This window comes from Arvicanthis niloticus, chromosome 4 (assembly GCF_011762505.2).
Source record: "Arvicanthis niloticus isolate mArvNil1 chromosome 4, mArvNil1.pat.X, whole genome shotgun sequence".
NCBI classification, from domain to species: Eukaryota; Metazoa; Chordata; class Mammalia; order Rodentia; family Muridae; genus Arvicanthis; species Arvicanthis niloticus.
In genome coordinates, this window is record NC_047661.1 from 95,036,941 (window position 1) to 95,053,920 (window position 16,980).

Sequence of the window (16,980 nt, forward strand, 5' to 3'; positions counted from 1 at the left end):
TGAAAGCATGGATGTAGAGCTTGGGATATAATGAGTTGAGTACAAATAAAAGCAATTCTAGTTTAGGCATGTGCACATGTGTGTGCATGTGCATGTGTGTCTCTGTGTGTGCATGTGTGTGTGCAAGTGCATGTGTGTCTCTGTGTGTATGTATGTGCATGTGTATGTATATGTGTGCATGTCCACATGTGTGTGCACGTGTATCTCTTTCTCTCTGTGTGTGTATGTGTGTGTGTATGTGTGCATGTGTGTAAATCGTATTCCTGATAGTTTGACCCCACCTTTGCCTTTGGGATGGTTCCTGAGGCATGTCTGTACAATCTGCATGACTCCATGTGGTCAGCTAAGGCAGCAGCGACTGTGACTTTCCAGAGAGCCACCCAATACTAAAATATGCCTCTTGAGACAGGAGACCAATGACCAAGCATTTCTGTTCTTCCAAAGCATTTCTTGGAAGAAAATGTCTCCAAGCATGTGAGTCCCATTCTTCTGCTGCTGTGGCTTCTTTTGTTCCTTCTTGCCCCTTTTCTTCTGGAACTTACTTTAATTTTCAGACACAGCTCAAGTTAGGAACAGACACTGAAGATCATAAAAAATAAAAGAAATGCAGATTCTGGGTAAAAATTAATAAAGGGAAGAAAGAACATGTGACAGGGAGAACAGTTAATGCGCTGCACTTTCTCAGTTACTCATTCTAGAGAGAATTTAAAATATAGGTGTTTCTGCTATTTCAGGGCTAATAGACCAGGTAAGGTTGTGTTTGGTGAGACAGACATGAACAAACATCTAGTCACCCTAGATAGGGAACCCAGGACAAGGTAATGTTCCTATTATTGTCTAACTTGTTAAGTAATAGAATTAATTACAGGACTGTGGGTTACATAGTGAAGCAGATGCTCTCAAAGGCTACTGTATCACCCAAATCCCCACTCCAGCATGGCTGAAGACTCAGAAACTGCCACCATGGAGCTCTCTCCATGACTTGCAGGCAGCAGGCTGGTTGGAAAATCTCTCCAGGAAGCTCATCTGGTGAGTCTCTTTTCCTAGCAATTGTTCTCTGATTCTATAGCCAATGGAGAGGAATCTTATCATCTTGCTGGTTTCTGTTCTCTAAGACATGTGAGGTTGGGGACAGTTCAATTTGTAGGGAATTACTAGATAACACAGTCTGAAGGCGGTAATACACTTTTTAATTTTTTTAAAAAAGAATTATTTATTTATTTTATGTATATAAATACACCATCCCTGTCTTCAGACATATCAAAAGAGGGCATCAGATCCCATTACAGATGGTTGTGAGCCACCATGTGGTTGCTGGGAATTGAACTCAGGACCTCAGTGCTCTTAACTGCTGAGCCATCTCTCTAACCTGGTAACACACTTTTTAGGGGCACATCTGAGGCCAGCCATGGCAGAGCCAACCAAACATGTGACACAACTGCATTTGACTGCTGGATCTTGACCATTCTGATGCTGTGAGAAGTTAGCCTGGAATAGACAGGCAGGGACCAGGGCAGAGGGAAAGGTAACATTCTCACTTAGCAGATGGAATGCAGAGTCAATGTCTGCACCACACCCTTACCTGGACTGGGATGTGACCTCACTGTTCTTTGTTATCTCTTTGAGTCAAGATCCATCTAGATCAAGGAGATGTAGTAATGGGAAAGAGGAACAGAGGGACAGAGGGACAGAGGGGCAGGGCCCAGGAGCGTTATAAAAAGACCAACTCAGAGGCCAGTTGTTAGTCTATCAGGCCTGGGACCGCACCCCGCCCCAGAAGATGCTTTCCACTCTGAATAATTGCTTACTTCCGCTTTTTCTCACAGTCGTTCTCTCTTTGTTCCTGGGTGTCCAATTCTTTGTTCATTGTTTGAAAGGTCCTGAACTCCTAGACTGCCAACTCCTGGCTCTAGACTCCAATCCTTAGACAGTCAACCCTCTGTTCAAGACTCCCTGTTGAAATGCCACTGTTTACTTTGTTAACTGCTAAATGGCATCTGGGAGTTATAGAAAAAGTGGGGCTGGGTAGATGTCTCAGTGGGTAAGAGTAATTTCTGTTTAAGTACGAAGATCTGGGTTCAAATTCCCAGAACCCATGTAAAGAACAAGCCCTATTCATGTACCCATGGTAGGAAGCAGGAACAGGGAGCAAACAGGAAGGTTTGCTGGATGCCTGCTTAGCTTAAGGCTTGGGGAAGAGACCCTGACTCAAAGAAGCAAGGGAGAAAGTGAAACAATAGTAGTAGACCTGATGTTACACTCTGGTTTCCTTGTGTGCATGGGCATGTGAACATGCACACACATGGGAAACACACAAACAAACACAGACACACACCACTCACATATAAACACATACCGCATTTACATACACATATATACAAACACATTAAAACAGGAAAAACATGCTATGTGTAAGGTCTTCCTTTGTGTTCCTTGAACACTTAGAGAAGTCATGGAAGAAAAAGAAAGAAAACAGAAGCAGAACAGAACAGAAAACAGAATATTTTGAGTTGGATAAAAAAAGTAAGGAGAAGATGCAATATTGACTTTTTAAAATATAGATGATTTTGGCCTAAATCTAAGTGCTTGTGCCAAAATGGTGGGCATGAGAAAAGTGGTAGAATACACCTGGGCCTGTTTGTAGCTTCCTTTGATATGGAGGGATTTTCAAAGATGAAAACACAGGATGACTTGTTTCTTCCAGGCACTTTTCCTGGAATATCTGAAAGAGGTAAACAAAGCACTGTTGCATATTTAATAATCTTGATGGAGTCCAGAAGTGGAAAAGAAAAGCTGTAATAGTTTATGTCTGCATCCTGGAATAGAGCTAAATGGAAGTAAGGAAAAGATGGTGGGTCCAAATACATTCAGTGTCCCCAACTGGTCCCTTGACGGTGATGCTGCTTTGGGAAGTATCATAGTCTTTCTACTGATGTGATAAAACACCGTGAGCAAAAATAATTAGGTGAGGAAAAGGGTTTATTTCATTTTATAGCTTATAGTCTTTCATGAAGGGAAGTCAAGGCAAGCAGGAACTGAAGCAGAGGTCACGGAGGAACGGTGCTTACCGTCTTCTTCCCTATGGCTTGCTCTGTCTACTTTCTTACACAGTTCAGGACACGTTCCACTCACATGGGCTGGACCTTCCCAATTATTAATTAAGAAAATGCCCTCTAGGCTTGCCTACAGTTCAATCTGATAGAGGTATTTTCTTTAATTGAATTTCTTTCTTCCTGGATGATCCTGGCTGTGCCAAAGTTGACCAAAACCAACCAACCAACCAACCAACCAACCAAACTAACTAACTAGCATTGGAGATTATGGAATCTTTTGGAAACTGGGCTTCCCTGGCAGATGTAGACTGTTAAGGCTGGGCCTTGAAGGTTACAATTTAGCCCTGATCTTTACTTCTTGTTTGGCTACAATATGAAGAAGCTGTAAGGTATTACTATCAGGGACAGAGCACCAACACCATATCATGCACACCATGATGGTCTGTGTTCACTGGAACTATAAGCCAAATCTTTCATTTCACAAATTCCTTCTATTAGGTATTATGTTGAGGTGATGAGAAAAGCTGTTAATACATACATCTTCCTTCATGTGCTTTATATTAAGGAAATAGGTTGTATATATGCTAGATATACTGCAGGAGTGTTGTCGTTAGGAGACATATTACCCCACCCACCAAAGGCATTAAGTTTGAAGCCTGGGAGAAGGCATAGGATTGTTTTCTAACTGTCATAACAAGGTGACTGGCTGACAGCTAATGCTGTGAAACTTCTCCTTGCTACCAGACAGTGACCTCATCTTGGCTTCACCTTCATTAAGAAATCAGAAGCATCTTGATATTATTATTTTAAAGTATTCTAAGAGGGAAAATGAGGGCATAAACTGGTTTCACATTAGACACAAATCTTTTTGTGAGAATGATTGTTGTATATATTCTAGTAGAGGCATTAGCTTATACGCATCTGCCAAGATCAGTTCTCTCCTTCCCATATTGCTTATCTATGGAATCCCTGGGATTGGAATTTTAGACCAGCTGAGGCAAGAACAAATGTTTTCCATGGATTGGGCAGGGCTCAGAAGAAAACGCAGTTTAAGATAATTTTTTATTTATAAATAAAAATTAATACAAGGTAGGAACAGGGCAAGTGGTAGTTAATAGGGGAAGAGGTAAAATGAGGTTTGGAGGTAGATATTTATACTGTAGGTCTTTGGAAAGAAGGAATTAGATAGCTCACAGAGCAACTGATAAAGGATGAATAATCTTTAAGGAATGGCAGAGGAAAACAGCAAACACCATGGTCCTCAGGGAGAGTGAGATTAAGAGCCCAGTCTATCCTGTGAGTCAGGTTTATCAGTCACTGTTATTCCAGCTGCAAACACATCTTATTTTTCTTATACGTATAGTGAGCACCCTAGTAGTACAGACAGCCACACATTGACAGCTCTTAGAGTATCAGTATTTAAGGTTTTAGAGCATAGATGCCTTATGTGGAATCACATTTCTCCATTTCCTTGGATTCCTTATCTTCGTAGAAAAGCCCACACTGTAGCTCCATCTTCTCAGAGAGAATTCAGCCAGGGCTGTTCAACTGTAGACTTGCTATACGGTGATGCAGCGGTTCTGCACCACGCTGACCTTGCAGATATCAAGACATGCTTTTGCATGGGGTTTCCCCCAATCACCTCTCTATAGCGTCTATGACTTTTAAAATGGCATCTGCCAGGATCTATGTCAAATCACACATTTAGAAAGGCTAAGATCAGTTCTGCTTCCTTGTGAGATCTGTTGCTATGTGAGAACTTCTCTTCACCTATGCTCTCTCTTTGTAGTCTTATGACTTTTCTTGGAAGGCTGCAAGGATATCTATGAAACAAGGCCCATGGTAGTTGAGACATCTATTGGTCATTCAGTAAATATAATGATGAAATGATTCCTCGTGTGTCTTAAACGTTGGACCACTTTACATCTGTATAGTTGGCAAACTGTCATTAAAGGGTGGAAAATATTTTCTTTGGGGAAACTCAGAAAATATCAAAACTGATGCGAACAGAGTTTAGGTGTAGAAGTTGGGATGTTTAATTTTGCTTGTCATTGTCACTAGATTAGGAAACTTTTAAGGTTGCCAGGTAATAATGACACATGCCTTTAATCCTAGCACTCAGGAGGCAGAGGCAGGTAAATCTCTGAGTTTGAGGTTAGCCTGGTCTACAGAATGAGTTCCAGGACAGCCAGGACTACAGAGGGAAACCCTGTCTCAAAACCTGCTCCCACTGGCCCCCAAAGAAAGGAGCTTTTAGGGGATTAGTGAAGCATTCCTCTGAGTGTGTTTATAGGAGTTTCTCAATGGATAGTTGGATGGTGAGGGCCCTGATGAACTGATGGCTTGATGGTATGATCGAAAAGTGAAACGTAGGTCATGGGGTTTAGAGAAAGTGGGTGACCAGAGGCTGTGGCTTTGTTGTCATATCTTGCTTTGGCTTCTTCTGTAGTATCTTTCTCTGCTCCAGGCCAGCCATGATATGAACTTTTTTGTTCTGCTAAGCCCTCCTTCCTGCTGTGGACTGACATCACTGAAACTGTGATCCAAAACAATCCCTTTCTCTGGTATTTGGTTCCTGGAAATCAGAAAAGCCATTAATATAGTATTTGGCATTGTTGAAGCTTTAGAGCATGGATAAGCACTTGCTCAGCCCTTCCTGTTGTTGCTCTTTGTTCTTTCATAGATCCATGAAAATGCAAAACCAGTGACAACATTAACGGTCAGATAAATTATTGGTACATTGCTGAGACAGAAATTCGTGATAGTCTTTCCCAAAATTATATAAAGAATATTCCATTTTTTATAGTAGATTTTTTTTATTCAAAATAGTCTGAAAACAGTAAGTAAAGTCCAATAAGCTCACTCAGAATTTATAACGACAAACGCCAATAGTCACAGATCTTTACCGCAATTGCATGCATATGAACATTACAGTAATTATATGCAATACTTAAAAATCCATATAGAAACCTTATAGCTTCATATAAACCACCACACTGGAAGAGCTCCAGTAAGATGGTGGGTAGGCTCCTCTGCTGCACATCCCCCATGGGGTGGTAGAATGGCTGGTCTGCATTACCACTACTCTGGCATTTTAGGTTATCTTGCACTGAGTGGAACAAAGAGGATTAGAATCCATGAAACAATGATACAAAGATGATTCTTCAACAGTCCTCGGTACCATTCATCTGCACAACTGGATCAGGAAAAACCCATTTCTCCAGCTCTGCCATATCCACTTCCCTCTCTTCTAAATGTAATTTCTGAGGTTCTGGTCTACCCCTTTGCCATGTGCCTGAAACTCACACTCTGTTACAAGTAGTATTCACTTACAGAGATGGGAATTCCATGCCTGAGTAGCACGGTACCTTCTGTTGTTTTATGAGGAGTCTAAGCAAGGGGAATGTTTGGAGAATGTTTTCCCAGTGTTTGTTCTAAAGACACTAGGCTTGCTATCTATCCTTGCAAAGAGAAATGCCTCTGCATTGTATCAGAAAGTCTACATCAGAAGGTGTTTCTGTTTCTATAAAGACTGTTTATAAGATAAATAATACTTGGTTATGAGCTGTGCACCAGACCTTAGACTAGGGATATTTTTTTGTAAGTGAAAGCATTTGGTTTTTCTATGAATTATGACTTAAAAATAAACAGCTGTCAGGACAAACCTAAAAATCCATAAATCAAAATTATAATCTCATAAACAGTAGCATTCATAGCATAAGTAAAAGCGAATGTGGAAAATTGTGCCATGTCCTTAGGGAGCCTTCTCCGTCTCGGTTCTCACGGCCTTAAGCACCTATTGGGTCATTAGCATTGCCTGCAAAGTCCAGGGAGAACAGCACTGGAACTTCTGATTAATCAAGCAAGCATTCCCCAACAGAAATTTCCTAAAGTGAAAAAAAAAAAAACCTCAAGTATTTTTATATTTCAGTTTTCCACCATTTGATAATGGCACTACTGGGAAAATAAGGTATGCATAGCATACCAAAAGATTTAATTTATATGAAGTGGGAAAAAACTTGAGAGTAACTGTTACCAATTGAATTGCAGGAAATAGTCCATCTGGAGGGCTGTTCGCTTCCTTGACAGGAGTCTTTCCCAGCACCTGCATCACCCTGAAGAGCCACAGACACTAACATAGGACCACAGAGCTGGCCAGGCATCCAAAGTCAGCAGGAAACCACTGTCTGGATTTTAGAGCTAATGTTTTCACACATTTTTGTGGTTCATTGTCAAAATTCAATCTGTGTTTAGCATTCCCAAGTTGAGACATATCAAAGCCTAGAAATAGAGAGCTGGTGAGTTCTTATTGTCTTTATACAAATGCGTCTTCTTTTATCCCCCAGATGAAGCCACATCAGCTTTCCACACCAAGAGTGAAGGTAAGAGGCCCATTTCCTTCCTATTAGGATATGGTCTATTATGAAAAAATATTCTCCAAAAAACTGTGTCTCTCTGTCGCTCTCTCTCTCTCTCTCTCTCTCTCTCTCTCTCTCTCTCTCTCTCTCACAAATCTTCATAGTTTCAGGGTTTAATGCCAAAACCTGGATGGAGACATCACTAGACACAGTTGCTCTTTTATTTTTCTAGTTCTTTGTTTAGTCAATTGCAAGGTGCATTCCAAATGGGAAGCTGATTTTTGAAATGTTTTGTACTTGCTTCAGAAGCCCAGGCCACCTGATGTATTTATTCTATAACCACAGGCCTCAGCTTATTCTCTAAAATCTAATGCACATCTGATATTCAAAGGTAATGCATTAGGGCATTCTGGCTGACGCTGTCCATGTTACACTTTTTATAGAAGTGTATATTAGATGTAGGGGTCTTCTCTAATATTTTTTTATGGTGTCTTCTCCATTTTCTCAGTGTGTGTCCCCAGAAAGGAAGTAATTCAGTGTTGAAAGTGGACCACGAGTACATCCTTCTTTGGGTTGTAGAACAAAGCATTTGAAAAGTTGCACTTGAAAGGCTCGAAGCTTACCATGCTGCTCCAGAATGAGCTCACTTGCCGGGAAAGTTTATCATGTAGTTCTGGACCTTGTGAACATGTGTATAGAATATTGTGCCTTCTCTGTCTATGACTCTGTTCAGCCTCACTGTGTATGATAATGAGGCAAATGACTTTTGAGGGAAGTAAACATCATTACCAAGTACTTAGTTGCAAAGGTCCTAATAGCATGGTTTTGGTTGGTATTCACTTTCTTTCTAGAAGGTTCTCAGAGAGAAATGTCTCCCACGATGAGTTATGAAAGTACTTTTCTCTTGGATCTGAGCCCTGAAGGCCCTTCATCAGCTCTTGTAGTCATTAACTCCAATATTTACAAGAATGTCTTTTCATTATTTTCTGTATCTTTCTGATTTTCCACAGGATTCTAAAACATTTTCTTTATGCCATTCATGTCCTCCTAGAGCTGGTTCCATTTCCATCCAGTCTAAAGAAGAAAATGGAGGTCAGCTGCCTCAACAAGTGTTGTTGACTCATTTGAATGACATCATGGATGGCTAAAACAAACAGACAAACAAACAACCTCAAACCTATGACTACCAAAAACAAACAAACAAACAAACAAACAGGCTCATCATATGCTTGGTGTTACCTCAGCATTTTATACTGGACCTCTCTTTACACTCACAGGCTCTCAGGCCTATCAATCACTACTTCAGTTATTTCTCTATTGTTTTGAAGAGGTACCATGACCAAGACAACTCATAAAAACATGTTTATTCAGGCTTAAAGTTTCAGAAGGTTAAGATCCATGATCATCATGGAAAGGAACACAGTAGTGGACAGAGAAGCATGGTGCTGGAGCAGTAGTTGAGAGCTTATATCTGATTCACAAGCAAGAGGCAGGAGGCAGAGGGGGACTAACTGGGAATGGTGTGGGCTTTTAAAATCTCAAACCCAGCTCCAGTGACCCACCCTCTCTAACAAGGCCACATCTCCTAATCCTTCTCAAACAATTCTACCAACTGGGAAGAAATTCTTCACATATAGGAGCCTGTGGGGACTATTGTCATCGAAATTGCCACACTCTTTTATAGGGTCTGTCACAATAAATTGTATTTTATGCACCATCTTGAACTTTGTAAATATTTAACTTTCTGCAGCATGTGAAGTGTGTAAGTGTAACTTACTATTCTTTATGAGTTTTATGTCTGCAAATAGAAGCTTTGAAGTGAAAGAGAATGCATAGCAGTTCTTTCTGAAGCACTAGGAAGGACAGCATATAAAGCAGAACATGGACATCGTTCTGAGTGGCTGTCCTCACCAGTGTTCAAAGGGCATGTTTAAATGTAACACGTAACAGTCGTTTTTATTTACTGAACTGTTTCTACGTTCAAGGTACTGTTTGGTTAAGTGCTTAATGTAGGTGTCTTCTGTTCTGTAAAAAGGGGCTAAATGAAGATGAAAATTTGGGTTGAAAATATTGTTTAGTAATCTCTGCATGTTTTAATCTCAGTTTTCAATTCATTATTCTGTGGTGATTCATTTTTATAACAGAAATATCTCTTACATTGTAACAAACTAGAACATTTGCTGGACCTCACAGCCAGAGTGTCTGTGTATCTGACTCTGTGTTTCTGTCTTTAACAAAGTGTCAGCTGGGGGGAGAAATAGAATACTTTACAGAAATAGACCTTGAGGCCCCTAAGACTGCTGACCTTCTGTGTATTCAGACTAATTTGTTTTTAAGAGAACAATGCAGCAATCAATCTTACTTACCTTGAGTTTCCCAGATCATCAACTTTTACCACCTAAGCTAAGGCATGACTGTAATTTTAAATTATGCATTATTCTAAGCTATGACCCTTATGTATGCATATTTATGTAAGTGTTAAGATAATCATTTGTTGGAAATAGAAAATAGGCTGGAAATAGCTTTATACAATGAAGAACCATGATGAATGTTGGAAGCAGCATTTGGACATTATTTTATAATGTATGTTTGTTATCTGGGTAAGTTGTACTCAGCCACTTAAGATCTTGAAAATTCTGTTAAAGATTTCTGTAACTTGTCCTTCATTCCTTGACCTTCCTTCCATGCTGGGCAATAAAAGAGAGAGCAAAGAGACACAGAGATGTATACAGGGACAGACAAAGACTTCACAAGCCTTCAGGTAGGCACAGTTTCAGACTCAGTATAACAAACAAGGTCATACTGACATACTTTAAATGATGAACTTAATGAAGGAGAAAAACAGAGAAAGACAAAAGGATAGACAGTAGATCAGACCGAAACACACATGTCACTCTTGACATGTGATGTAAATATGACGCTTAACATGTAACCCAAACAGAACCTTGTATTGTCTCCTTCAGCCCCTTTCAGACACCAGATGAAAGCAATCTATCTCCTGCTTTAGTCAGAACTCAGGTGAGTGCCATAGTTTTCTCATGCACTCTTAGGCTTACCTTCTCTTTTGAGAAACAAGCCAAGTTCCAGAGAATAGAGCAACACTGCCAAGTACAATATGTTCATCCCAGCTGAGCTTGAGTCAGTGCTAGATACATGGCTGTTCCCAGCACCGACCTCCTTGCAGCTGGCAGCCACGGGTGATGATCATGGTTGCTTTCCGCCTTCATCGTTGTGTTCTTCTCAATCACTAATTTTCTCATCCAAGCTTTCAGGCTTCTTTCTGATGCTCTTGAGGTTTGGAAAGGATGGAAGAAGAGGATACAAAAAAATATAAACGGACTCGTGCTGAACTCATTCCCGAGGTGATTGTAATTACATAGACATTTTTATTTTTTATGAATCTTTTGAGAATCTCTTTTCTGGAGACTCCCTTTACATTAATTAACCTAGCCAGGCTTATCTTCATGTTTCTTAGCCACTTGTGACTACCAACTTCAGTCCTCAGGATCAGATATCAGGTAGGTCTTCCTCACAGGGTACAGTTTGATTTCTTGCCAGCTCTTTCTACCAAGAAAATATACATATACCACGTATCTGACACAGATATATGATGTGTCAGAAGTATACAAGCATTGTGTGAAGGCCAATCTTCATTGTCAACTTGACTGCACTTAGAATCACCTATGAAACATGACTTTAGCATGTCTGTGAGAGTGTTTCCAGAGAGGTTTAACTGAAGTGGTGGCATCCTTCCACTGGGTGGGGTCCTGAACTGAATAAAGAGGAAATGGGCTGAGTGTTGGCATTGCTTCCTCTGCTGCCTAACTGAGCTCAATGTAACTAACCACCTCACAGTTTTTTCATAACGCCTTCCAAGCCATGATTGACTATATTATTTCTTAAACCATGAGCCAAAGTAAGCTGTTCCCTCTTTAAGTTGATTTTGTCAGGCATGTTTTCCTCCTAGAAACATAAAAAATAACTAATGCATCTTGCCTCATCAATCCATTGTGAGGTTATTTAATTCCAAATAAGACCAACTTGAATAAGAGCTTTCTAAGGGCCGCTTAGTTAAGTCCAGATTTCAGTGTTTCATGCCTATTTGAAGAAACACCCAGTTCTTCAAATGCTGCCCTTAAGGTCCCAACATTATACTAGAGAGATGGTCCTCTGCCACGGGTAAATGGTGAGACATCCAAAGCATAGCACTCTTCAGAGATATTTCTTCTCAAAATCATTTTCATTTTTTCCTCACTGTTTCTCTTTTTATATTTTCAAAGTGAGCAAATCATATTAGGAAGACACTTCTGTGCTTTTTGGAAGGGACAAATTCTGCATTTGGCAATCTGTCTTGTGCACTTTGGCATCTGATATCGAATGAACATACTGCTGCCTCAGCAGAGATCAAGGATAAATCTCCTTCAGCCCATTGGCAAACTGCTTTGCAGTTTCAATAAGCAAGACAAAGAAATCAACAGTAATCAAGTAATTCTGATGACTGTTAATTGTAATAACTGCACCCAGTATAACTCTGGTTATACTGTGCTTCCCAGCTTTATTGGGCTAATAAAAATATGATATATGATGTGCAATATGTAATGTGTGAAAGTACTCAGTCAATATTTTGTTTTAAAAAACTGTAAAGAAATTATCTTTTATGATTGGTGTGTGCAACCATATCCCAATGTTCCATTCTTCTTTTTGTATTTTCCTGCAGTTTTGACCTTGATTTTCTTTTAGGCCCAATAATCTGGTTTATTTTCTGTATGTATTCCCCTCCTTTATTGGGTAACTGAGGATCTCACATTGGGTATTTTCTCTATCTTGTTTACAATAGAACAGGGCTTGATAGAGGCTTATCCTCCTTGATAACAAGCCCTTGTCCATATAATACACCTATTAAGTGGGCACCAGGAATACAAAGCGTAAAGAGACAGTTCTCATGTATTAACACCATAACAGATGTAAATGGGAGACATTAAATGCTTAATGAGGATTTAAATCCTTAAAATAACCGTGTAAATACACGTGTTTCTATTTTCCTTTCCATTTGGGGATGAAAAATATGAAACTTAAGACAACCAAATAAATTGCCTGGAATCCTACAGGAGTAAGATGGAATTACACTCTAGTTCCCGCTCTATGTCTTTATCCGCTAAATTTTGCCTAATAACTTGCATATCTTTTGTCTGCTTCTAAGGTAGAATTAGAAACTTTGCAGTGAGTCTGAAAGTGAGCTTTTTCTGGTAGCAATAGTGCCCTCAGAAAACATGGAAATATACTATTATATAATGATAAAGAGTGTTGGTTTAAATAATGGCATAAATATTTGCTTACTCTGTGTGTGTGTGCTTCCCAGCTTTATTAGGCTAATAAATATATGATATATGATATATATGGTATGTGATGTGTGATGTGTAATATGTGATATGTGAGATATAATATGTAATATATTATGTATAATAATAATATGCAATATGTAATATGTGATACATGATATATGATATATAATATAAAATATATAATGTATAACATATAATGTGTAATATAGCTATTATATTACATGTTATCATATATAATGATTACATGGTATTAATATTATATTATTAGTTATGTAATCATATATAATATATAGTATATAATAATTATATTACTATATATTAAAATACCACATTATACAGTATACATAATATATATCAAATATATAATATATAACATATATTTATATTGTATATGTGGTATTTTAATATCTGTATGCAATGTGAAATAATCAATCCAATTCATATATTAATCATGCAAATATTTATCATTTTTGCTATAAGAACATTTAATGATATTTTCAATAATTTTCGAGTATACAACACATGAGGATTACATTATTGTTACAGAATTATAATTACCACATGCTATGGTTTGAATGTGAAATGTGGCCTGCAAGCTCAGTTGTTTGAAAAGCCCCTAGCTGGTGTCTTTGTTTTGGGATCATTATGTGGAATCTTTTGGAGGTGAAGCCTTGATGAGGGAAGTATGTCACAGGAAAGAGATGCATTCATAGAGAAATGTTACCAGAAGCTTCTTTATGTCTTTATTTCCTGTCACCTACTTCCTGATCCACCAAGATGTGAGGAATCTCTACTGCAAGCTCTACCACCATGAGTTCTGCCATGCCTTCCCTGTGTTATGAACTAAAGCCATGGGACAAAATAAGTCTGTTCTCCCTTAACTTGTTTTTGCCACATAGTTTGGGACAGTGATGAGAAGAGCAACCAATGGATCATATTTGACAGCACACCACTCATTGTGGTGGTTTGAATGAAATGGTCCCCATAGACTCCTAGAGAGTGGCACTATTAGGAGGTGTAGACTTGTTGGATTAGGTGTGGCCTTGTTGGAGGAAATGTGTCCCTGAAGAGTGGGCTTTGAGGATTCTTTTCCTGCTGCATGCTGCTTCAGATGTAGAACTCTCTGCTCCTCCAACAACTTGTGTGCTTGCATGCCACCATGCTTCCTACCATGATGGTAATGGACTAAACCTCTGAACCTATAAGTCAGCCCTAATTAAATATTTTCTTTTATAAGATTAGCCATGATTATGGTGTTTCTTCACATCAATAGAAACCCTAACTAAGACAGAAGTTAGTACCAGGAACTGAGGTCTTGCTGTTATAGGCTGGACCATGCTTTTGTGTGGAGAAATGTGAACTTTGGATTAGGAAGGCAGCTGAATGCTTTAAGTGAGGATAATGAGCTATACTAGTAGAAGCACGGAAGACGGTGGTGGTGCTGAGGGTGATTTGAACCGTGGGAGTCTGGCTCAAGAGGTTTCAGAGGAGAAGAATATTAATATGTGGACTAGAGATCATTACTGGGATATTTTGGTAAAGAATGTGGCTGATTTCTACCCTTGTCCAAAACAAAACAAAAACAAAACAAAACAAAACAAAATAACCCTGCCTTTGGCTAAATTGAAGGGTTATGTATTAACAGCAGAGGGTATTTCAAAATAGCCTAGTATTGACTGTGTTGTGTGGTTATCAGGAGCCACTTTTACGCAGATCTCTAACAAAAAGGAGCAAGCTGAGCAAGGAAAATGCAAAATGTACAGTTTGAACAGAAAAACGGTACCAGGAAGTTTAATGGAGCTAAGTCCTGTGTTCAAGAAGATAAAAGATTCAAGCAAAGCCTGAATCGACATGGAATAACGGGAGGGTTGACCTCAGGGTAAAACCCAGCTAAGCTTTCAACTTGTGAGAAGGAATTAAAGAAAAGTGTAGGGCCAGGTATGGTGGCACATGCCTTTAATCCCAGCACTCTGGGGCATACTCAGGTGTAACTCTGAGTTCCAGGCCAGCCTTGTGTACAGATCAAGTTCTGGGATAGCTGAACTTAGGCAGTGAAGGAAACCATCAAAAAATAGAAAGCTGGTGAAAATCTACTTGAACGAGGTTCCTGAACTCCAGCAAGCAGCAGAAGTTAGCCGTTTTGGCTGCAAAATGGTTCTGTCTTTAGAGTTAAGGATACAAAAAAGGGGTTATGGAATCTCCCTCCACGACTAAGGAAGACACTGAGGCCAAACATGTGTCAGGGGTGTCCTTGCATGGAGGCCTAGAGAGGACATTACTTGAAACTGTGAAAGTGTGTCCTGTCCAGCAGGGCATTAAACACAGGTCCGGGGAGGTCACCTGAAAGAGAGTGGGGTGTGGGGTGGAGAACAGGCAAAGATGCAAAGAATCACGGCTTGTCTATAGGCTGATCAAATCATAATTTTTACTTTTTCACACAGGGGTTATATACACAAAAAGGCAGGATGTGGGAAAGGGGATGACGCAGGAGTGTAGGTATTCAGGGGGAGTACAGATATCTTTCAGAACAGGGTATCAGCTGGGTGAAGGTTCAGGGGATAGATCACTATGACTCCATGATTCACTTGTCCTTATATAAGTTGGTACTATCCACCAAGGTTACTTATCTACAAGGTCTATGACTACCCAGGCTTGGCAACTTTCCACCAAAGCCGCTTGTTTACAATAGCTTCTAGCCATCTGCTTCAGTGTTTTTCCACAGAGACCCAAGACTTTGTGTTAGCAGGCATGTAAGTTAGGTCTATAGCTGATTTCAGTGTATAAGCAGGGCTGCCCCTGACAAAAGTGAAGCCTGGATTACCTTGGAGACCCCAAAATGTTGGAGACATCAAAGCCATAGGATACCTGTCAAGGAAAGCTGTTAACTGTATGTGGAACCAGTCTAACTGAAAGAAGTATGCTGTGGTCAACAAAGCTGAAATGAGTTGGAGATCTGAAGGGTACTTTGACATTAGACATGAAGATGCAGAGTTTAGAGTTTTTCCAGCTGGTTTTCAGTCTTTCTTTGGTCCCAGCATTTCCTCACTCTGCTCCTTTTCCTCCATTTTGGAATAGTGATGAATATTATGTACCATTTTATGTTGGAAGTATGTGATCTGCTTTTTAATTTTTTAGGGGTTACAATTAAGAGACTGCATGGATCCTGGAAGAGACTTTGAACTCTGGACTTTTAAACAGTGCTGATGCTGTGATAGTGTAGGGGACTTTTGAAGTTGGACTAAATGCATTTTGCATTATGATATGACTACAAGTCTAGGGAGGCTGGGAGTCAAATGTGGTGGTTTGAATGAGAATGGCCCCTTAGATCCACAAGGAGTAGCACTGTTAGGGGGTGTGTCCATGTTGGAGGAAGTATGTCACAGGGGTCGGATAGGCTTTGAGGTTTCAGAAACTCAAGCCAGGGAAAGTAGCTCATTCCCTTTCCTTGCAACCTGTGGATTCAGATATTGAACTTTAAGCTCCTTCTCTAGTACCATGTGTGCCTGCATGCCACCATGCTTCCCACCATGATGATAATGGACTAAACCTCTGAATTTATAAGCCAGGCCCAAGTAAATATTCTCTTTTTAAAAAGTAGCCAAAGTCATGGTGTTTCTTCAGAGCAACAGAAACCCTAAGGCACCCGAATTAGTGACTTCCCTAATTAAAACTCTGTACCTTTTGATTGATGTTTCCTCAATACCACCCCTGACATGGCATAAAACAGTACTGTTTCTGAAGTACCAACTCCCAATAATGATACAGAGACTTCATTAATTATCAATAATTTAGGCCTTTGCTTAGGCTTGAGAACCCAACTGGCTTCTACAAATCAAATTAATCCATTTATACCAATTCGGTGGAGTAGCTTGTTACTTACCTTCATTCCTTGTATATCTGGCCTCCTCACTGTTTGCCTAGTGAATCTTCTCTTTCCTTTCAGTCCCAGAAGCCCCACCTATCCTCTCCTGCCCAGCCATTAGCCTCTCTTTATTAGGCAATCAGGAATGCCTTAGGCAGGTGAGGAAGACCAGAGAGGCAACTTACAAAAAGATTCTCCCGGCAATGGTGTGTCCTCTGTGTGCTTTAATTTTGCATCCTACAAAATAGGGTCAAACATATTTACAAGGATTATAGAGAGAATGATCTAGTACACATGAGAATTTAACATAGTTCATGAAGATCAGCAGGCTTTCAGTTCATGACCTTGACCTTTTTTGCTTTAAA

General features: G+C 39.7%; 1 non-coding gene across 1 annotated transcript in view; it reads left to right on the top strand.

The window, feature by feature from the left end:
• The window catches only part of LOC117707516 (uncharacterized), a 126,285-nt gene extending 113,427 nt beyond the window's left edge, over positions 1-12,858 (top strand). Inside the window, exons 5-6 of the transcript XR_013110040.1 lie at positions 7,400-7,435; positions 8,463-12,858. This is a non-coding gene — a transcript (uncharacterized LOC117707516). The remainder of the gene's footprint in view (positions 1-7,399; positions 7,436-8,462) is intronic.
• Positions 12,859-16,980: the final 4,122 nt, after the last annotated feature.